Source organism: Oculina patagonica, chromosome 6 (assembly GCF_052425735.1).
Source record: "Oculina patagonica isolate OP01 chromosome 6, crgOcupat, whole genome shotgun sequence".
Lineage (NCBI taxonomy): Eukaryota > Metazoa > Cnidaria > Anthozoa > Scleractinia > Oculinidae > Oculina > Oculina patagonica.
Window position 1 is genome coordinate 4,863,785 of NC_135763.1, and position 24,448 is coordinate 4,888,232.

Here is a 24,448-nt window from a genome sequence, read left to right on the forward strand (position 1 = left end):
GAGGAAATTTGATTTTTCGACTACATTCCAGAGGCAGTACCGGATTCTTCGATGTCGAAGTTGCATGCCTTGTGTAAATATTTGTATTCAGTACACGAGTCGAAAACTTAAACTTCCAGAACTGCTCTCGCGCGCTTCAAATCGCCAAGAAAACGGCATCAAAACAAACCTAAACAATGCGAAAATGTTTCTACTTTATTTTATTACAAATGAAAGTCGTAAAAGCAGATTTTAGAAAGCTTAAATATTTACAATAGCAATTAGTGAAGAAATTTGACTATTCATATGGGCATGCTGTGACCTCACAAACATTGGATGGTAAGCCTGTGTTTGAAACTTGCGTGTCACGCAATCGCTTCCGTACTAGTCACTAGCCTGAGGTAGATTTTTGTTCACGATTTCCATAAATGAAAAAAAAAAACACGATAATTTGAAAGATCAGGACGTCTTAATTAATTGTTCTGTGTTTATGGGGAAGTGGATGGAAAGGGTCGAAATGAATGAATTTTTCAAATTCTCACTTAAGTTCTCGCATTTTTGGGGGTGTACAAATGTCAGTTGTTAGTTAAAATTTTGGCTATTTATCAGTTGTCAGTTAAATTTTAGGCCATTTGTCAGTTGTCAGTTGACTGACTGTTAATAATTACCCATGTAGCTTACTTATTTCCTTCTGACCCAAAATTTAGCTAAAAAGGCACATGTAATGTAAATTAAAGCATTCATTCAAAAATTGATAAAATGATAACTTGTTTTTCGCAGTTTTGAAGTTTAAATCATTGCAAGTGGCCTTCTATGTCTCTTAAGACCTTACTACTGAAATGTGACGTGTAGCGAAAACTTCAGCAATCACTGAGTGGCGCCCAGAAGCCAGTATCGGTAGTTCGCACCGACGCAACGCTTTAAAATAATAATGATTTCATATATTATAATACACTCAACAAAATAACTTGATTGTGATTGGACCAGAGCTGTACCTTTTACTCTTCTTTCCGAAGTTGACACGAAGTATTCCGAAGTTGAAACGAAGTCTTTCGAGGATATACGTTGTTGTCGCGAGGAGAGTCCGAGGATTGACGAAGGTTTCTGAAGTTCAAAACCGAAGTAGTCTGAAGAGGAACCGAGGAGTTTTTATGTTTACCCTTCCGTCATGATTTGTAAGTAAATACCTTGGCCTGTAGACTTCCGAAGATTTCCGAAGTTGACTCGAAGTCTATCGAAGATTTACGAACCCGTAAGATTTATCGGTACGAAATGTGCTTGTAATTTTGCACTATAAATCAAAAATAAAGGCACTTGTAATTTCAAGAACGTTCAAAGCATCACTTCCGCCTATTAATTACGAATTGTACGAGAAGGACATGCGATTCCCTATAGTAATTTCAAGACAAATAAGTATCACATTGCACATTTCTTGTTTCTTGATTATTCTGAAAGCGAAGCCGTTCCCAGTAGTCTTTTTGGGGATAGGGGAGCAGGGATAACGCAATGGTAAGAGTTCTCACCTCCCACCAATGTCGCCTGTAAAATGCCGAATAGAACACTGACCTGCGTTCGATTCCCGGACCTGGTGTCATGTGTGGGTTAAGTTTGTTGTTGGATCTCGTCCTTGCTCCAAGGGGTTTTCTCCGGGTTCTCCGGTTTTCCTCCCTCCACAAAAACCAACACTTCCAAATTCCAATTCGATCAGGAACATCAGCTTCTAGCTAAAACACCGTGTCTAAGTAAAGGTAATTTATTATTATTTATTATCGTATTATTCTGGACTATCTGGCATGCTGTATATTTATACCAATACCAAATACAAAAGCACTAAGAATACACAACGTCCATTTCGCTACTATACCTGTATTATTCTGAGGCTTTCGCTGATCATTTGTCGTTACATGAAGTGCGCTCTAAGTTGCAGAAGTTGGCGTTGTTACTTTACCGCTGTTATCCGCCAGCCTTTGGTGCAATTTGATAAATTTTGATTTCAAAATCTCCAAGCTTTCGTGTTTGCTTGCCAATTCCTTCAGGCCAAGAGGTGAATCAAGTTGCTTTTTGAGCACCTGAGCCGTATTCACGGCTTCTATGTCGTTTGTATAGTTTGTATGTCGTATCCGAATTACGTCGGCGTTAGTAGCAAGGTGTATGTGTGCCATAAGGTAAATTATTAACAAAACATGGCACTCTTGCATCCTGCTGCTAAGATTGGTCATGATTTAGTATAATCAAAGTCTCTTCGAGATATCGACGTTTTTGCATGAAGTATGAGTCGAAGGTTTATCCTGTGCATTGTTCTTCGAACTTATCATTACAGTTTCTTTGTAGTTTAGTTTAAAAGTTTCCTATCTTCGCGGAGGAAATGCAGCCATATAATTTTGTCAAAAATGGCTCGTCCGCGCCGGGTATTTATACACATATTCCTTAACATTACACAAATAAACAGTGCAAATTTCAGCGAGGCGGCAGCGAAATTAGCAAAGGAAACAGCAAAATATGCGTTCGACGCTTTGTTTTTGCGACGCCATATTTGAATTGTTATAGGTAGACCGCTGTTCAATGTGTTCAAGGCCGTATCGTTACGATTGCTCCACGAAAAAGCACGAAAAAATACGGATATTTCCGACTACTGTCGGAGAAAACATTGCCCATATAATTGCGGCGTAAACAAATCGTTACACTCAAGCTGCGTTTTGTCTAGGCTCTGCGAGGGTCGGATATCAAGACCCAGGATTAAACAAAAGCCATATATACAGTGAATGCTTTCGAATTATATTTGAAGATGAAATACGAAAGAATTTTGCTGTCTTTGACTGAAATTCCACTCGAACTGCGTAGATACGATCGCATGTTGTAAAGCCGATTCATGCAACATTGCTCTCAACGCGAGGTCTCGTCCCTAACGACCTAGGCTGATGACGAAATAGAATGGCGCTTGCATGTAGCGACCAAATTTGGCCTAATTTTTAATCGCTCCTAAGCTAAAAGAAGCCCCCATCTCTTGCATTTGTTTTAACTTCAATAATATCTTTGAAAAGAGCGAGTTTTTTTGGTATGGTTTATTTTTGACGTTTGTAATTTTTAAACGATGTAAGTGTGTCAATCGTCACCTTGTGAGGATGGTTAATTGTTAAGTGTTATTGCGTCATAAGCATTATATTATCTTTGTACAAGTAACGTGTGAATCAGTCATAATCTCTTGTAATCGCGGTCAAGCAAATTTCGTTCATAGACCAAGCTCTTTTTCTCATGGCTCAAGCAGATATCTCAGCTTCTTCAAAAAATCCTTCGCTAAGGCGCTCCACTAGACAACCCAAACCAGTTAGGAGGGATCCTAACTTTATTTACACCGATCTTCAACGCCATCTAGCCAGCTTAGACGACGAAAGTGATTTCCCGGCAGAGTCTCACGATGTCCCCGGGCATAAAGGAACCAAAAGGAAAACGAAGCGTCCGATTTCTAAGCAAAGCCCTCAACTTCTCGACCCCGACTTTCTGTATACAGATCTTGAAAGTCAGCTCCATGATTTACATCTCTCTAATCAAGAACTAGAGGCGTCTCCTTTGTCGGATCTTCAACAAGCTGATAAGCCTTCTCCACCAAGCAACGTACCAAAAAGCAATTTATCTTCACCAGCATCGCCTGAACGCGATCTCAATCAAGAGATTCGCCTGGCCCAGCTTCAGAAAGAGAAGCTCGCGCTGGAGTTAGAAGTTTTGCGTTTGCGCCACGCCCCCAGTGCTTCCCTTGATGGCCAAGTGGACGAAACTCCCAATTCATCTGCCTCTGCTGATGAAACGAAGAAGAAGCGCGCTATCGACTGGCCACATGAGTTTGCACCAGGTAACAGCAATTCTATTGATTATGATAAGCTCGAGTTGCCACAGTTTGTAGCGGGTTTTTTAGCCATGATCAAACCCTATGAGACAGCCAAGAAATCCGCCATGCTGAATTATCTTGAGTTGTTGATGCTGAAGGCGTCAAGTTACTCCTGGTCTAGTGTGCGAGCTTTTCATTCGCACATCGCAAGACAAATCGAGTTATGGCGCCTGGAATGGACGAGCTCCGACGAGATCCGCGATAAGGCATTAACATTTTTTAAACATTCTGATCTTCGTTCTTCCCAGCACAATGCCAACGCCAGCACGGTTTTCGTACCCCATCAAGCGCCATCTTCTCAACAGCGTACACCAGCCAAATCGGAAGCAGATAAATCCTGTCGTCAGTGGAACTATGTGTTCCTGTGACAAATCAAACCAAGAAGCCTTCAATGTCCGCCACAAGTGTCGGGTCTGCACCAAAGATCACCCAATGTTGCAGTGCCCGAAAAGAAGAAATCCTATTCCGCCCCCAAATTCGGCGTGACTACATGATTTTAATCCTTACGCAGCGCACAATGTTTCAGACATGGACAGTTCTGGGCTTCATTCTTCCTCGTTTTCTTCTGTAAATAATTTGGCATCGGTTTCTCCAATTGTCAAACACATTTTAGCCTCAAAACATGACTCGCCTAACGCGTTCGGGGCAAAAGTACCGATCGACACGTCCCTCAATATCCTCGCCTGGGACTCTAGATTACACGATTATCACGATTCTGACATTGTTAAATTTTTACGCTACGGATGGCCAATTAATTACACTGCTGACATTTTGCCCGAATCATCTTTGGCTAATCATCCTTCAGCGATTTCCTTCTCCAAGCACGTTGATTATTACATTACTACGGAACTTGAACATGGCGCTATTGCCGGTCCTTTTATTCACAATCCTTTGCCTCGCCCACTCATCTGTTCGCCTCTTCAAACCGTGCCGAAACGTGGATCGACAAAAAGACGAGTCGTTATGGATTTGAGTTTTCCCCCATCTCGTTCTGTAAATAGCGGTATTCCAGATGATTCCTATTTAGACGAACATTACAAGCTCCGACTTCCTGGCATTGACCGGCTTTGTCAATTCATCTTACAACACGGCAGGGGTTGTTTATTGTACAAACTTGACCTTCAACGAGCTTACAGACAGTTACCGATTGACCCCAAGGATTATTTTTACCTCGGTTTTCGACACAATAACATGCTTTACTTTGATACATGCTGTCCTTTTGGATTAAGGACTTCTGCGACGATTTGTCAGAGAACGACTAAAGCAGTGGTTCATTGTTTTACCAAATCCGGTTTTTTCGCTGATGTTTATCTCGACGACTTTTATGGCGCTGACGTTCCAGCTAGGGCTCCACAAGCTTTCCAGAGTTTAAAGGAACTGTTACACGAACTCGGCCTTCAAACTTCACCTGACAAAGATTGCCCACCTTCTACCAACATGGTTTGTCTTGGAGTAGAGGTTGATTCAGAACGTTTTACACTCTCTGTTACCGAAGATAGAGTGCACGATCTTCTCACCGAACTGTCTTCTTGGTCTTCGCGAGAATTTTACACTTTGAAGCAGTTGAAGTCTCTACTCGGAAAACTCTCTTTCGTGGCAGCCTGTGTCAAACCAGGTCGAATTTTTATGTCACGCTTATTGAACAGTCTACGCGCCTTTCCGTCAACGCGCGCAAGACTCAAGGTTTCAGCGGATATCAAAGCCGACATCGCATGGTGGTTGGATTTTCTACCCATTTTCAACGGCACTTATTTTATCAAACCTCTGCATTGGGAATTCGATGATTTGCAGTTCACCACCGATGCATCCTTGCACGCTGGCGGAGCGACTTGTTTCAACGAATGTTTCACTTGTGAGTTTTCCGAGGACATTGTTCGCAGCGCACAGCACATTACTGCCTTGGAACTTTATACCATTGTGGTCGCAGTCAAGTTCTGGGCTCCCAAGCTTCATTACCGCAAATTTATCGTTTCTTGCGACAATGAAGCCGCAGTGACAGTGGTAAACTCTGGAAAATCGAAAGACCCTTTCATGCAACGTTGTTTACGTGAACTATGGTTTACAGCTGCCGTTTACGATTGCGAACTGACTGCTCGCCACATTCCAGGCGTTCATAACGTTTTGGCCGACGCGTTAAGCCGTTGGCACACAGATTTGTCTTACCACGAGATATTTCATTCCGCCGCCGCTAGTTTAAACAGACAGTATATTTTTAGATCTGTGCCTCGTGATTGTTTTATTTTTCAAGTTACGTAATATCACATCGTTGTAGGAATGCACCGATTTTCTGCGGCATTCGCTTATATCTATACTTTCTTCTTTCTTTTTTAGGTAGTCCACAAGGTCTCCAATTTTTGGATGGTTTTGCACATAGGTTAATTAGGTTAGCTCACGCTGATTCGACTCATAAAAACATGCAGTCGCATCTTCGAATTTTTAATGAGTTTTGTCACAATCTTGGTTTACGCCCGTTTCCAGTACAGGCGCAAACTATCCTACGCTATATCGCTTTCCTCTCGGTTACAGGCCGGTCTTACGGCACCATCCAAAACCATATCTCTAGTATTATTTTTTAAGCATTTTCATCGTTTGTTCGGTTTCCTCCCCGGGTGGGACAATTTGTATCCCTTTCAGCTAGCGTTACGTGGGTGTAAACGTTTTTTGCGGGCGGCTCCAGCGCGCAAACTGCCCATTACGCCTACTTTACTTTTACGTATGGTTTCTTTGTTTGACATCAGTAAGCCAATTCAGGCGGCGATTCGAGCTTTGTTTTTAGTAGCATTCTTTTCTTTTTTGCGAAAGTCTAATTTAGTTGTTCAATCGGATCGTGTTGTTTCTCCTAAAGTACCGCGGCGCTCTGATTTACTTGTGTCGCAGTACGGGGCTTTTCTCAATATTCGCGCGACTAAGACTATCCAGTTTTCCCAGTGGGCCTTATGCGTTCCACTTCCTATTATTCCGGGTTCTCCCCTTTGTCCCGTTTCGGCCCTTGCACACCACCTTCGTATTAATGCGGTTGGCCCATCAGACCCACTTTTTTCCGTTAGGTTGGGTTCTACTCAGTCAACGCGCCCTCTTACTTTTCGTCATTTTTCCAGTTTTTTAGCCCGGGTGGTTGCAGCGCTAGGCTTAGACCCGCGAGCTTACTCGCCTCATAGTTTTCGGCGTGGTGGTTCGTCTTTTGCTTTCGAATGCAATGTTCCCGCTGAGCATATTAAGTTTCAGGGTGATTGGAGCAGCGACGCATATTTAGTTTATTTAGAGATGTCTCCAGCTCAGAAACATCGCGCGGTAAATTCTATGGCTACTAAGATTCGTCAGTGTCCATCGCATTAATTTTGTTTCCGTCATTTTGTTTGTTTGTTTCCTTTACATCTCAGTCGAATTCTATATATCACAATTTTTTTTTCTTATCATCTTACCTTTAACCAAATACCACTTCTTGTTTGGGTTTGGTGTTGGAGTTATATTGTCATCAGCTCTTGTATCGTAGTTTCCAGTCTGACAATAAACTCTTTGTTCCAAACTCGTGGTCTGTGGTTAAATGTAGACAATTGTGTCAATCGTCACCTTGTGAGGATGGTTAATTGTTAAGTGTTAGAAAATAGCACAAAGTAAATACGTGCGCTGATTGGTTAAAAATTGTGTTTCTATAACTCGATGGAGACACAGACAGTTGTCGTGGACACGGCAATCAATATTCACGGCGCTGAAATAAGCAATGCAAAAATAACAACTAAGAATTGTCCCAAATTTTAATGTCACAGCTGACAAAAACCAGGTTAAGACAAAACAAATATTTGCACACTTGAAAACAAGCGAGTAAGATGTTTACAGAGCCCGCTACACATTCAAAAATAGTCTGTGAAAGAAATTATCGAAGCGGCTGACCTTTCAAAGAAGTATATGAATTGGCGCAACTTCACTCCATTCTAGGCTTTGCAGCACTTCAGAACTATTCACAGCTCCTCAACAGGACAAGTTATTCGTTCAGAATGCCGAGTCAAACTTCTTTTAACAGAAAAATAATGCACATTCACCTCCAAGGTTCGAGTCGCTCGATCGACAGCATCGGTCGTCAAACCATTCGGTTAGTTCAATGAAGCGAAATAAAACCACAATTCTTGACTCCTTCCAGTGCTGGACTTCAGTTAAACCATCGGCTTAGTTATTTCTCATAATTACGTTAACTTGGGGGCCTTTTTTTTGTTTGTTTGGCCAAAAAAACGGTGAATTTTAGCCTTGAATCAAATGTTGAACAGTTGATTTATTTCTGTTCATCGACTCCCTTACTATGATTGGCTGATTATGTTCATGACGTAAAACCGCGAGGTGAAGAGAATCTACGTTTTGATGTTAAATGAAGCGCTAAATATTACTTTGATGTGCGTTATTTACTTTGTGCTGTTTTCTAAAAGAAATAGAAAACATGTTTCCCGTGTTTCTATCGAATTATAGAAACACTCGTGAAAGTTTGGGAGAACTCGAAAAAGCTGTGGAAACACTCGTCTATCGACTCGTGTTCCCACAGCATTTCTCGTTCTCCCAAACTTCCACTCGTGTTTCTATAACTCGATAGAAACACGGAACATGTTTTCTATTTCTTAATTATTGCGTCATAAGCATTATATTATCTTTGTACAAGTAACGTGTGAATCAGTCATAATCTCTTGTAATCGCGGTCAAGCAAATTTCGTTACCCTAAATCCCTCCCACCCTTAAGGTGTTGGAGTTATATTGTCATCAGCTCTTGTATCGTAGTTTCCAGTCTGACAATAAACTCTTTGTTCCAAACTCGTGGTCTGTGGTTAAATGTAGACAATTGCTAGTGATTATTTATTCGTGTTTTAGTTACGCAATCCATTGTTTGTGCGACGCTTTTTATAGATCGCCTTTCAGACACACGTGCGTTGAGATAAGAAAGCTGACATGTCACTTTTAAAATTGTTATATAACGTTTGTAAATGTGACAAGTCACGTTTTTTCCACGAGATCGCAAGTGATCACCCACAGCGGAAAGTAATCCCTTGAGAAATTAAAACAGTCCCTTGAGAAATTAGAAAACTCCCTTGAGAGTTTACAAATATGTGGTTCCAAATTTTGTCCACATAACCCCTATTCTACCATTTTAGCTTGTAAACAAGCAAAAACGTCGAAAAAACGTACATTTCTGACATAAGTTTGACAAAAAGAGTTTAAGAATGCCGGTCTCTTAGAATCAGACATTTTTGAAAATTGGCGGTAAGAGGGGAAACTTCGATTTCTTTCATATTTTAATGTTAGATAGGCTAGGGTATAAATTAAATCCCTGTATAGTTTTTTCGATGGAATATCCTTCTATTTTAAAGAAAAATGCAAATAAGAAAAATCCGTTAAAATCGCCATTTGAGGCGCTAAATTATTGCACGAGTTTGAGAGCCTCGCGTGCAAAAACAAATCACTTTACCGTCTTTAAAACACGCAAATCTTTTTTAAAAATCTCTAAAGATCTGCTGAAATGATTTTGGGAAATATTGCGTTGTTCTTTGTAGACATAATAATTTAATTTCGAAGGCATACAATTCACTGCCGTAAAAGTACTTGGTAAATAAAATTAATTTTCACCATGTGCGAAACCTTCAAATCGTTTCAACTTCTGTTGGTTGAATATAGGAAGAATGGTGTATAGATCCCTGTAAAAATTTCCTTGGGCAAATGATTAAGGGCGACGCGAGAGCTTTTCGAATTCTGTTAAAAATGCAAATATTTGATTTTAAGCGGTCAACTTTGAAGTTACGAGTCAGACATGAATTTCAATCCGTGCACATGTCTTAACCCATCTTAGGTCAAACTAAGCACATACAAAAACATTATGAAATGTTCTAACCTTAATCTGCTGTAAACGGTAGGTTCAATGGCCATTTAAGCACGATTCCGGCTCTAGTCATCCGTCGCAATTGAGCTTTGTTTGCATGTAGATTTGTCCGAAGCACTGTCAACATATTCAGTGGTCGAATTCCAATCTTTGATCAACTTTCGGCGCATCTCATCACCACTGCATCTTCTTCGACGGCATAGCCGTTTGTAAAGTATTGCTTGGCTTATAGTACACATAAATATTACTTCTGATGGCTGCTAAAATGGCACTTAAATGTCGGCGCTTTACAGTCTATCTTGCACGGAGCCGTTTGCTCGTCACGCAATACTATGTCATGGGGATTTTAGGGGGGTGGGGCAGGTTGAAAATGCGGAAATGCTTTCTAGTCCCATCTTTCAAACTCGGTGAATAAAAACTTTTGCTTAGTATTTTAACTTTACAATTCATAAGTTACCCAAAATTTAATTTTTGTAAAAGATATTTGCCGTCCGATTCCCATACAAACACTGTAATTTCTACCCGCTTTGTCTATTCGTCAATTCGAAATGGCGTCGAAAACCGTGACAAGGCCTATCACTTGGCGCCGTTTGATTGCTTTATGTATCAGTCAATTCCAAGACCGCCCATCCCTCCGGGCATACCCCGGGCATTTGACTTGAGGTTAACTCCGTAGAGTGGGGCATTTGACGCAAAACTTCGCCCACCGGGTCGGGCATTTAATAGACCATCGAAAAATCGTCAGTCAGCGGCCAAAGGGTTTCATCTTGGTTTTATGTCCATTCACTCACTAGAACAAAAATGTTCACAGAACCCCGGGCACAGAACCTCAAAGAACGCCTGTCATTTCACGATTCCAACTCTGTTTTTGCTTTGATAGCCTTTTGCGACTTTTGCCTTAATTGAAAAGTAATTAGGTGTGGATTCGCTGTCAGAAGCGATTTTATTCTTATGTTTCCGTTATAGATAAGCTAGAAAAAGCGTTTTCAAGTTACATGGAGCAAAAGTAACATGGGCATTTTCTTTCTTTCCTTTTTCAAATCTGGAAAGCGTGGGGGGGGATTTGATCCACTTTGAAGCCCTAACCGGTGGGGCATTTGACCATTTAAGCTGTTAATATAGTGGGGAATTGACCAAAAATGATCAAAAAAGTCAAATGCCCGGGGGTTTCCCGAGGGTTTCCCGGAAGGAGGGGACATGGGCGGTTTTGGAATTGACTGATACATTAAGGCAGGACATGAGTGAATTTTCTTAAAGTCAAGTTTATTTCACTGGAAATGGAAGGTTGTTTTTTTTTAAGGCCCTTATTAGTGGAGCTTGTGGTTATGGTGCTAAAGACCGAAAGCGTGACACTCAATTCGTTCCACTACTGTAACCACTACTGTCATGTGATAAGGACCTTATTTTTAGAACAAATAGAGGCCCGAAGGGCCGAGAAAAATTATTTTCGAGAGCGGCCCCTCTTTTTCTAGGGTCTGGATGGTCGGGGCACCCCTTATCTGTAGGTCGGGATCCGCCACTTGGCTCATCTAGCAAGTGCAAACTCTGGAGCCTTCTAGACTGGCCAGGTGACAGACAAACGTACAATGGCATGTGCCGTAAAAGACAGGTGCGTTTAATTTGGAATGAGTGAACACTGGCGCAATTCTTTCCTACGAAATACTATAACTGATTTAGGTGCTGTGAAATACACATACCATCAGCATTAAAGCTGGCTATCGGCAGTCTACCGCCGCCTTTAGGGCCTCTAACTGCCGTGTGTTAAGATTTTGTTTGTAAGATTTGCATTTAAAGAAATAGTTTGTTTAAGAAACCTGTTCTGTGGTCAATAAAAATAATCGTTAACAGCTCTTCTTTTGATGCCCGGAATGCTGAAAACCGCATTTTCGAGCTTCTTCTTCTATTTTTCTGTGGGACGGCATGCCCCCAGAGCCTTAAGGATAAAGGGGGCGTTAGGGCCCCTTTTGTGGTTACCGTCTCCTAGTGCACCATCGGAAGTCGCTTATGAATAATGTTATTTAAACCCCTGTTTTTGGAGAGTTGAAAAAAAAAATCCACGGTCGAGTTCCTCTGTCCCAACCTCCTCGAAAAGCGGCCCTTAGGACCGATTGACCAGGCCTACAACTCTTTAAAAAGCTGGCTACGCCCCTGTCATTAACCGGCCCTTAAGTGTCACCAATTAGGTTGAAGAAAAAGCACTTTTAAACATTTCAGACTGCTTGCTTTAGTCAAAATAAGCTGATTCTGCTCCACGCTTAAGTTTATATGTCTAAAAACAGAGCACCGATATCGGTTGCGCGAACCACCTACTCGTCAAGAACAGCACTCTTACCTGCAGCGAAAAGCCATGACCATACCACCGTTATTATCTTGGGCAAGCTTTTTAGCTGAGGTATTTGTTCTACGATTTTGGTGAGCAGATTAAAGCAAAGCTAATAATTAGTAAAACTAATTATTACTAGTAATAGTTCTCACTATAAAGCTGCCCCCGCCTTTTTATAATTTGTTTTAAAGCACTAATCTAGGACTAGTGGAGTCTTTTTGTCGCCTTTAAAATTAGGCTTCTTTTTCACAGTGCCATGTACGTCAAGACATTGCTTGGTCTGTTTGCTGCGGAATTTCTTGTTGTGTGACACCATTGCGTCCTAAAAATATTCACAAGTTCAAGTCGAATATATTACCTAGCGTGCGGAAATAACACATAACACATTATTCGTGGTGACCGACACGCAAGATTATTCCCGGGCTTATAACATTCACAATCAACTTACAATAATTTCCAGGCCAAAAAGCCTAGAAATTCCACGAGTAACAAAATATGGCACATTCAAAGATTCGAAAAAATAATTTTTGATCCTTATTCAAACCACTTTTTGGATCAAATAATCTGACAGTTCGTTAGCGAAACGAATTACCTTGTATTACATGACAAAGTTCACGCTTTTGTTTATTACTGGTTGTAAGATGTATACGATACAGGAAACCCCCGAAAGCAAACCTTAACGCTCGAACCAGCCCTTGGAACACACGTAGCCAAGAACACGACACCAATTGCTCGAAATCTTTCTACGTATTACTAACAACTGCTTCAAATATCACTTAACACAACCAAAGCAGAGAAACCGCTCGAACAAATCTGTGAACACGCGTAAGCCAAAAATCGGAGTAATATCAACGTATGGAAGATGCCAAAACATGCGTCCGCCTTTTGAATACCGTTCTAACCCAAGATTGGGATATTCATTAACCGCTACCCCCCTGTTATTGTGACGTCATAATACCCATAACTCCTTCGTGAATCTTTTGCTTATACGTCATCATTACCCAGAGAAGCTTTGCGGCAAAACGTCATCATTACCCTACATTCCTCGCGGCCTTTTTCGAGCAAATCGAGATTTTTTCTGGTATACATACCGTATATTTTGACTGTAAGTCTAACTTGATTTATAACTAGTAATAGTTTTCACTATAAAGCTGCCCCCGCCTTTTTATAATTTGTTTTACAGCAATAATCTAGGATTTTAATAGTAGAGTATTTTTGTGGCCTTTAAAATTAGGCTTCTTTTTTACTGTGCCATGTACGTCAAGACATTGTTTGGTCTGTTTGCTGCCGAATTTCTTGTTGTGTGACACTATTGCGTCCTAAAAATATTCAGAAGTTCAAGTCGAATATATTACCTAACGCGCGGAAATAACACCTAGCGGAAATAACACATAACGCATTATTCGTAGTGACAACACGCAAGATTATTCCCGGGCTTATAACATTCACAATTAATTTACAATAATTGCCAGTTCAAAAAGCCTAAAAATTCCACGAGTGACAAAATATGGCACATTCAAAGATTCGAGAAGACAATTTTTGATCCTTATTCAAACCACTTTTTGGATCAAATAATCTGACAGTTTGTTAGCGAAACGAATTTTGTATTACATGACAAAGTTCACGCTTTTGTTTTTACTGTTTAAGTGTTGACCCCCGATAGCAAACCTTAACGCTCGAACCAGCTATTGGAACACACGTAGCCAAGAACACGAAACCAATTGCTCGAAATCTTTCGACGTATTACTAACAACTGCTTCAAATATCACTTAACACAACCAAAGCAGAGAAACCACTCGAACAAATCTGTGAACACGTGAAAGCCAAAAATCGGAGTAATCAATGTGTGACAAATGCCAAAACACGCGTCAGTCTTTTAAATACCGTTCTAACCCAAGATAGGGATTTTCATTTACCGCTACCCCCTGTTATCGTGACGTCATAATACCCATAACTCCTTCGGAAATCTTCTGCTTATACGTCATCATTACCCACAGATGCTTTGCGGCAAAACGTCATCATTACCCTAGATTCCTAGCGGCCTTTTTCGAGCAAATCGAGATTTTTTCTGGTATACATACCGTATATATTGACTGTAAGTACATTCTCTATATATACGCGCAAGCTACAATGAATGCCTCCTCGGGCTTTCGCCTCTGGGCGAAAGCCCTGCGGGGGCAAAAAGGTGGCTATCGGGCTGTTAAGGAATGTATGAGGTTTCATTTTTTTTTTATTTTTGAGGATGCGGAGAATTGTTCGGCTTTCTTCCAATGAAATGTTGCCCTGTCTAATGTAATGATTTCAATCTTATTTTTTTTTCTTCCTCCCTGTCTCCCCCCCCCCCACCTCCCCCTCCCCCTCCCCCTAGATTTACTTGTGGTTAGTCTAGCCCAGTCTCTAACTCCAACCCCTCTCTACCATTTGAATTCTAGTTGCGCGTGCTAAGTAGTATAACAGTTGTGATCTAGCTTTACATTCTGCTGTCTAAAGGAAGTTTGCCGGAGGACATCATTAAGTCCTATGAAGGTGGAAGTCTAACGATTTGCAAGTTTTGCGTCGGCTGTTATTGTACCTTAGAACAAAGCTTTAACGGGTTGAACTCTTGACTCGGTACAGTTTTGCTAGGTACAAATAACTCTGTGCTTGCTTTAGACAGCAAAGGTCTTCAGCCACATCAACTAGGACTCGGAACTAGACTTTAGGGCTGATTTGAAGGCGGTCATGGCGATATTCGGCTTGAACTCTTCCTTGGCTGGAGACTTAGAAAAATTCTGTTGTAATGCCCGGAAGTATTGCCTCCGTTTTTAACGATTTTTTCCACATCCGGGGTATTACATTGTGAATAAGATGGAAAGGTTGCAAAGAGCGCAGCTGATGGTCGAAAGGAAATCACTTGAAACCCTTATGTGAGTAGAATTCTCTTCAGTTGATGATTATTTTGCCGTTTGGCTCAGTTTGGCGATCAGCGCGTTTTGTGATTTGTCAGCGAGAAGCAATTCGATATGCGTGGTTTCCGGCCGTGAACTGACATGAAACATATCGAATTGTCTCGCTGAGTCATGAATTGTTTAGTTATTTTATTCCCCAATTCCTTGAAAATGAAGCGAACGTCGATGTAAAACGCCTGTTGATAGTTCATTTTAGACCATGCATGGATTTAGAAAGCTTCAGTTCAGCTCTCGCTCTAGCACTTTTTAAGTTGGTTTTCAGTTGATGCTATTTCATGTTGTAAACAAGTTAATTAAATTGTAGAATTCATAATTTGAACAAAATGCCGTAAATGCAGTCTTCTTGGTTCGAAAAGACATAAATTAGAGTAATCAACGTTCACTTCGAGCTAAAACTAGCCCTCATTCAACGCTCTCTGCCGAAATATGGCTCAGAACTATAGTGTTGTGTCAAATTTCGGAAGACACCTTTTATCAAATCAAGGTAGAAGTACATTCCCTATATATATACGCGCAAGCTACAATGAATGCCTCCTCGGGCTTTCGCCTCTGGGCGAAAGCCCTGCGGGGGCAATTAATTAACTAAGAATGGTGTTTGCCTGCAACCAGTGATAAATTATTTCAGGGTTTAGCATAGATAACGCAAGCAAGGAATTCGTTAAATCGAGGTTATAGAGGTTTGATAAATCGAGCGTTTTCCAAGCACATTTAGCCCTCCCCACCCTCCCCCTACCACGTGCTAAAATGTCATGACATACTGTATTGCGTGACGAACAAACGGCTCCGTGCGAGATAGACTGTAAAGCGGCGATATTTTAACGGTAACGCATCTATGATTTGCGCAACAATTATCATCATTAAATAGCATTTAATTGTTTCATTTTTCAGATTCGTTCTCTGAATTAAGCGACATTTAGGGACCGTTCATTTTTATGGGGTAGGGGGCTAAAGGGATTTGATAGATAGTGCGTGTTAAATATATTCTCCCCACCTCCTAATTAGATATTTTTACCCTGGTCCCTCAACAAAAAAGATGAAAAAGATGACAGCTAAAACTTATCAAGCTAAACTTTAGAATATCAGACAAAATTGCAGTTTAAAGTGATAATAATAATACTGTTTATGCTTTTGATTAACTGTTTACTGATGGGACGCGATTGTTAGGGTGGGTCAGGTGTGTTTCCAACCAAATAGTTGGTAGGGTTGAGCTGATGTTGTTCTCTCGGTACATGACAAACTAGAGGGGTCCGGGGGCATGCTCCCCCGGGAAAATTTTAATTTTCAGAACCTCAGAAACACTATTTTAGCCATTCTGTTGGACGTTTATAGATGCCATTATACAACGCTTACAGGTAATTCCGTTGCACGAATTTTTTTTCAGGCACAACCGCTTGCAGGATATTTTTTTTCGACAAGTTTCCCTTGCAGGAATTTTTTTTGGTAAAAGTCACCCCCCCCTCCGGTTATTTCTAATGGTCCGTCCCTAATGTTCGTAATCTCTTTCCAATTTAAGGAACAATGTCTTTTTTTAAGCAAGAAACAATGTTTCGGGCTCATATGAACGATAATTAAGTTCTTTACAAGGGTGCCTTTTTGCAAAAGCTTGTAAATTAAACCGGTTAAAGAGACAATCCATACTTTTTGAGACATATATTAAACGATATTTATTTTTTTACGCTTTCTTGTACTCTCGATTTCAGAAGTGATAAAACACTATATTAGAAGTGGCTAAAAGATAAATTTCATTTCCATGCATTAATCGAAAAACATAAAATTTAATTAATTTTCATCACTGAAACTTCAATGATACTTTGAATAAACAGAAACTTGAATTACAGGTGAATATTTTACGACGCTAACTTATATTTATTAGGTCCAGATGTCTTATTCTGTTTTAGAGAGCAAAACAGAAGAAAAAGAATGTATTTATCGCTCTGGCCAAATTCCTCTTCATTCCCCGCTAATGAGTTAATCAGCTCTTTTTATCAAACTAAAATTATGCAAGACGTATAGTGGAGCCTGATACGCCCTTATCAAGTTTATCGCTTTCCTGCTTAAAAGCTTCCTTTCGGAAAAGAAACACATTTGAAAAGAGACACTTGTACGTTCACTAAAGAACTACAACTGGAGCTCAAGGGGCAACTTCTAAAGCAAAGGTCTGAGAAAAGGCAATAAAGGTTTGTTTGCATGTTCGTCTGTTTCACAAGAAAAAAATAATGATCACTTTAAATGATACAGTTAGTTTACAAGAGTTAACTTAATTTAGTTTTACAAAATGCGAGCGAAATTAAATTTGAGAATTTTAACACGATTACAATCATTTCTTTGAACATAGCAGACTTCCGAGTGCGTCTTAACTCAATCTAAAATATATTTACCTTCTATAAAATGACAGTTACTAAAGACAAAGATGAACCAAGCCAAGTTCTTTGCTGTGCTGTTTGCAATGTGTTTTGTTATGGCGCTGATCACCAACAGCGGGTGAGTAAAGTTAAATAATAAAATAATTCAGTGACGACAAGGCAACTAAAAAAATCGATGTTCCATTTTAAAACACCTTGCTTCTTCCAAGGTTACTTGGTGTAAAGTCTAGCTTTTCTAAATCCAGAGAAAAATTAGGATAAAATGATGTGAACGTACAGTTTATCCTTTGCAGTTAGTATAGGTAATCACATGATTTCTAGTGGAATTTGGGGTAAATCAGCACGAGTACATTTTTCAAAGGCTAACCAAATTGCACGAGCCCGTAGTGCGAGTGCAATTTGTAGTCATTGAAAAATTTACGAGTGCTGATGTAGCCCAAATTGTACGAGAAAAATCATGTGATTACTTGTTAATAATACACATACAAAAATTTCACTTGAACTGGATGACAAACAAAACGTGTTCAGCGGCTTACCTTTCCGATTCGTTCTTAAACATAACGGAGTTGCCGGGCTTTGTAAAATCCAGATACCGCTTGGGAAATTATAAATCTCTCTGTCATGCATTATCAGGTGCTTTTGTAGGAGAATATTTTGGGATTATTTTAAAAATATATTTCTTAGTACGCGCTCGAGCGTTAAGGTTATTTATTCATCTGCGGAAAACAAGAATTTCATTTATGAGTTAAGTGTGAACTCGCGTTTCAACTAGGTGAGAACTCACGTCGCAGATTACTTTAAGATTATCTTTCAATTTTATCTACTTTTCCTAAACCGCTAAACGGTTACTCATATTTGACTTATCAAAAGGAATCCTTGTTTCAACCTTATTTTACCTTTAACTTTAAAAAAATAATTTTCGGTAACCACTATTGTAAACTTTAAAACTTAAGAAAATGAACATTTTAGAAAGGATGTTTATGTAGCTTAAAATCTGTTTCCTATTGAAAAACTTATTGCTTTCCGTAGGATGTGTTTTCAGCTGCGAGATTGCGAGATGGTTTATTTTGCTAAAACGAACTATTTATTTAAGTTGCGGATTCATTCGCACTCTCTAGCCCGAGCTCGCATAATGATTAGGCTCGCTTGCCTCATTAAAAACTAGGTTCGCTCGCGGGCTTTCGCACCTTCGGAATCTCTTTGTTATCGGTTGGGTGCGTTTTACTAAGTTTCATATATTTCTACTACCTGAAACTAAAATTCCTTTCGTCAGAACTTAGAATGAACTACTAGCTTTCACAAGAGCGAATTAGCTCTTTGAATTGAACTTCAGTACTTAAGATATTTTCCTTTTTGCAAATTTTTGCACGAGCAAACAAACATAGCTCATTTCGCATTATTTTTGTTCTAGAAACTCGCGGCATCTGGAAACACATAACTTACGCATATGAATAGCAGAAAAACTTGTGAAAAGTAATTAACTTTAGTATTCTACTTTAAATAGAGCTGTTCTGTAGCTGATTATTCACTCTATTCACTCTCCTGACTCTCGAAAGTCAATACGAATAGAATGGGGTGATAAGAACATCATAATTCACTCTCAGATACGCTAGCTACGCTACTGTTAGAGCTGATATCCTCTATTAAAGACAAGAGTTAACTGGAAACCTTTGGTTGCCTTATCATTCTTAAATCGGCCGCGCGACAGATTTAATTGGTGGAGTTCAACCGTGGTAAACGATTCCCGATACTTCCCGCAGCACAGAAGACCATCCCCCGCAGAAAGGACGCCTGGAATTGTGAGTACTGATATCATGGTATAGAGAATTCAAGCCAGAAAAAAAAACTTAAAAAAAAAAAGAAAAAATAAGACAGTATAGATTTTGTTTCGTTAAGTAGTACTATCTTTAGGCCAAATGTTCGATCGAGTCATAGCGTGCGGTTAGCGAGATTAATAAAAGTAATGCCTACGATGTTTCATCTGATGCTGTCTCAATGCTCTGTTCAACGCCTGAGACATGTCAGTTTAGTCATCTTTATTTCTTTTCTACTTTCGTCTTTTCTTTCGAGTACCAAACTGTTTTTAAAACAAAAATCCGAAATCGCTTACGGAAGCTGTTAAGTAGTCGAGGAACATTTCGGCTACGAATTGTAAGATTCAGAAAGCATGGCAGTGAGTTACGAAGATCTCGAAAAATTACAATCAATTGATATTCCTATACCTAGTTTTTCCGGACGCTCAGACGAGTATGTTAAAGAGTTTTTGACCGATTTTGATAATGTCGCAAATTTTTATCAATATTCTAACGCACGGAAAGCCTTGATGTTAAAGCTATCATTAACAGGGAATGCAAGAGTGTGGAGAGATTCCATTCCTGACTTAGCCAAAATGACTTACGAACAACTTTGTGAGGCGCTCGTTGAACAGTTTCATACAGAAGCAGACATTTGGCTGTTAAGGTTAAGGCTTGCAGATAGGAAACAACTACTGAGCGAAACTGTAGCGCAGTTTGCTTTAGAGATCCGAAAGCTCTGTCTGCGCCTGGACATATCAAATGATCTAAGCACGTTTTATTTTATAAATGGCCTGCGACCAGAATTAAAAAATTATGTCTTTCTTCAGCAACCAAAAACCTTTTCAGAAGCAGAATCACTCGCCAAATTAAAAGAGGCGCTACCAGAAGAAAAGCCAGTAGACAGGACAGCTGAAATTCTTAGGGCGATCGCACAATTACAACAAAGTGCTACAGGCATCCAATCAGAAGGAACAGCTTATGATCCAACACCTTACAATGACAGAAATGATAACAGAGGACGGATTTTTCAGAATGATAAGCCCCTTGGCAGGGATGAGATTCGTCAAATAATTGCTCAGGAGATACAAAATATGCGAGAAGAGAGTGTTCAAAATTACAGAAACATAAAAACTTTTTATAACAGGCAGATTTGCAGTTATTGTGGGAAACAAGGTCATATTTCTTCTGTTTGTTGGAAACGTCAATATGACGAGCAAAGTAGCGATTCCAGAACTAGACCATCTCAAAACAGGCAATACGACCTAAGCACAAACGCAAGGCGCTCGCATCCAGTAGAGCGGCACAGGCGTAAGGAAAGGGTAAACGTGAAAATACCACCAACTCGGCACATTTTGTCCACTCAAACAAAACTAGACAATTTAGCTGCAAATTTGTCAAGTGAAACTGAACAAAAGATTGTTGACTTTAACGACGGAACTCAGAGTTCCCTTATCGGAAATTCTGGCCTAGATACAGCAGAAATGATTATCAATTCCAATGACGCTAACAAAGATATTAGAGTTTCTAAGCTAAATGATGGTTCTGATAAACACTCGTATGTACAATTTTCAAACGCGGAAGAATGTAAAGCTCAAAAGGAAAATAATGAAGAAATCTTAGAATACGACTGTGACAGTTATGAAACACATAGAGGCGAAGATATAGAAAATGATTCAAGTATTGAACCTGAGAGAGTTAAAATTCTTCCCGCAAAAGGAAATTTCACACGAAATGAGCAGAAAAACAAAAGGGCTATAACCATCAATGTTAGTGAACTTAGGGGAAATAAATATCAAACAGATGCAGCTAAGACCACATGTTACGCTGCAAGATCGCAGCAAATGGCCGAACGAATGCGAAAAAGGAAGAAAGATAAGGAACACGATCATGGATCTTTTGTAAATTTCACAAGACATGAACAACAACAACAACAACAAAAACATAGCCAATCCAATTTGGATAATGAGGGCACTGTAGGGAACACAAATGAAGGAAAAATCCAAGAAATAGCAAAGGCAATAAATGACACTTACATCGAGGAAGAGAAGAACATTTTGCTTGTAAACAAAGGGAGAAAAGCTTGTTCTAGTACGATTACAGACAATAATAATGAGGCGAATATTAGAAACAATCAACAAATGAATAGCGAAAACGGCTCCTTTCATCATGAAGTTGAAATTGTGGAAAAGATTAAATCAGAAAACTCAGACACATTTAAGCTTATAGACGAAGAACAAAAGGAAATCTGGTTTCTAGAGAATAATGAAATAAATGAAATAGAAATATCACAAGAGAATTTTTTAGAAGATTCAGCAGTTCATGATGAAGTTGCAGCTAAATCAAAAGAGAGCCATGAAAATTACATACAGATTGAAGAACAGACCTTAGATTTCGCAGTGGTACACCATCTGCAAGATCAGATTTACGAAACGAGCCAAATATTATATGAAGACCATGACGTTTATTGTCGACAAATATCCCTAGAGACAGCTGACACAGGTAAAAATGAATTTATTACCGAATGCAACAGTAATCTTAGTATTCAGCAAATTGGTGCCAAAGATGTTTTCTCTCACGATGTAAAAGGATTAACGTCGTTATGCCTAAATTCCTTGAAATTCATTCATTTCTTTATTTTCGTCATGTTTAAATTCATGAAGGTGTTTCCACCACCTTACACATTCAAGATACCCCGAAAACGAAAACCACCTGATAAATTTTATTCAACTCACGTCTCAGTTTGGGCTTAAGGACTTGTTTGAATGACCGGGGTTATTTGAAAGAAATTACGAAGGTAAGAGAAGCACTCTCGGAAACTCTTCATGCTTGAATCGTGACCCGAATTGACGAGACAGAGCATTGGGATAAGTATCATGATAATATGAATTAGCATTCTTGTGATGCAATGATAATCATGATGACATTTTCCAATATAATTTTTTCGTATTTTGAAACTTATTTAGTGAAAGTAGTTAGCTTAAATTTAGCTAGTTCTTAACTTTCAACTGGCTTGATTTTCTCATAACCTTGATATTACACTCACTTTGCCACGGATGTCAGCCAAGAATAATCACACTCTTTCAAGCTAACAAGAGCAAGGTGCAAGACTTATACTGGAAGCACACAATTTCGGACCTACGTTTACCACACAGTGGAGCACTTAGTGAACTGAGTTCAGCTCATTATCTAGGCGCAAGCAAATCATTGGCACTAGACGCACAAAAGACACAAATCATGGTGGAAAAACGCATACGATGGTGAGGCTCTATGATTCCTAGCCTTTTGACGAACATTTGTCTCAAATAGCGATCTTGATCGTAACATTATTGATTTGAAGAAACAAGAAGCTTCTCCAATAAATACTAAGAAGCACTTTAGAGCAATACCAGCGATGAGAGGTTTTCTCAACTAGAAATTCCTTCACAAAAAACAAGCACGTCAACATCGAAGTGCGATAACAGTGCCTGCCTGCCTGCCTGAACGAGAGCAACCAACCAGTAATTTTGAGATGTGCATCAACACAATCATTGGAACATGGACTATCAAGTAAACAAGAACCTTCCAGCTGAACTTTGTAAAACTTAACTTGTATCTAGTTAACTACCTTCAGCTAAATTGTTGTATTAATTATCATTTATTTATTATTTGACTATGTGGTAGTTTAGACGTAATCGTATGTTTTTGATTATTTTAGTCGCCGGGAGGCGACTTACTTAAAAGGGGGAATAATATGTAGGAGAATATTTTGGGATTATTTTAAAAATATATTTCTTAGTACGCGCTCGAGCGTTAAGGTTATTTATTCATCTGCGGAAAACAAGAATTTCATTTATGAGTTAAGTGTGAACTCGCGTTTCAACTAGGTGAGAACTCACGTCGCAGATTACTTTAAGATTATCTTTCAATTTTATCTACTTTTCCTAAACCGCTAAACGGTTACTCATATTTGACTTATCAAAAGGAATCCTTGTTTCAACCTTATTTTACCTTTAACTTTAAAAAAATAATTTTCGGTACCACATGTAAACTTTAAAACTTAAGAAAATGAACATTTTAGAAAGGATGTTTATGTAGCTTAAAATCTGTTTCCTATTGAAAAACTTATTGCTTTCCGTAGGATGTGTTTTCAGCTGCGAGATTGCGAGATGGTTTATTTTGCTAAAACGAACTATTTATTTAAGTTGCGGATTCATTCGCACTCTCTAGCCCGAGCTCGCATAATGATTAGGCTCGCTTGCCTCATTAAAAACTAGGTTCGCTCGCGGGCTTTCGCACCTTCGGAATCTCTTTGTTATCGGTTGGGTGCGTTTTACTAAGTTTCATATATTTCTACTACCTGAAACTAAAATTCCTTTCGTCAGAACTTAGAATGAACTACTAGCTTTCACAAGAGCGAATTAGCTCTTTGAATTGAACTTCAGTACTTAAGATATTTTCCTTTTTGCAAATTTTTGCACGAGCAAACAAACATAGCTCATTTCGCATTATTTTTGTTCTAGAAACTCGCGGCATCTGGAAACACATAACTTACGCATATGAATAGCAGAAAAACTTGTGAAAAGTAATTAACTTTAGTATTCTACTTTAAATAGAGCTGTTCTGTAGCTGATTATTCACTCTATTCACTCTCCTGACTCTTGAAAGTCAATACGAATAGAATGGGGTGATAAGAACATCATAATTCACTCTCAGATACGCTAGCTTCGCTACTGTTAGAGCTGATATCCTCTATTAAAGACAAGAGTTAACTGGAAACCTTTGGTTGCCTTATCATTCTTAAATCTGCCGCGTGACACTTTTATCCTTATTCAGTTGTATTGGTTTTGGCTGAAATGTCCAACTTCAATTCACGCTTGTAATCTTTCTTCTTTACGAGCCGTCGCGTAAGAAAATTCACGATTGGTAGCTTTCAGTAGTTTCGTAAAGCCTCTATTGTGCTGTACAAACGTCCAATTCCTATTACTTTGGTTTATATACTTATAACTTTCGTTAAATCGGTCAAACTTTTCATGAATCGTTATGTTTTTGCTCGATTTTGCTCTCTCAAACACTCCAACATCGGCCGCCATTTTGTTTTGGCGCGCTTTCCGACTTTCCTGTCAATCAATTTAATTTCAACTTTCTGCACTGTTTGGGATTAATTGACGTGCTCTCAGTCAATGAGCATGCAGAAATTTTTGTATGTATATTATTAACGGAGTTACCGTATTCGAATAAGGTTTCGGATTTTTAGTCGGAAACGAGCGGGTATGTTGCCCTGATGTATCAGATGTGAAAGTTACCCGTGAACCCTTAATCTCTT

At 39.3% G+C, this 24,448-nt stretch overlaps 1 long non-coding RNA gene across 2 annotated transcripts in view; it reads left to right on the forward strand.

Annotated features, from left to right (window-relative positions):
* The window catches only part of LOC144656179 (uncharacterized), a 55,660-nt gene that overhangs the window by 30,926 nt on the left and 286 nt on the right, over positions 1-24,448 (forward strand). Inside the window, exons 1-2 of one of the 2 annotated variants that reach the window (XR_013571273.1) lie at positions 17,055-17,164; positions 17,383-17,468. This is a non-coding gene — a long non-coding RNA (uncharacterized LOC144656179). Of the gene's footprint in view, positions 1-17,054; positions 17,165-17,382; positions 17,469-24,448 lie in introns of those variants that run through there. The other variant, XR_013571272.1, reaches the window with a different exon arrangement.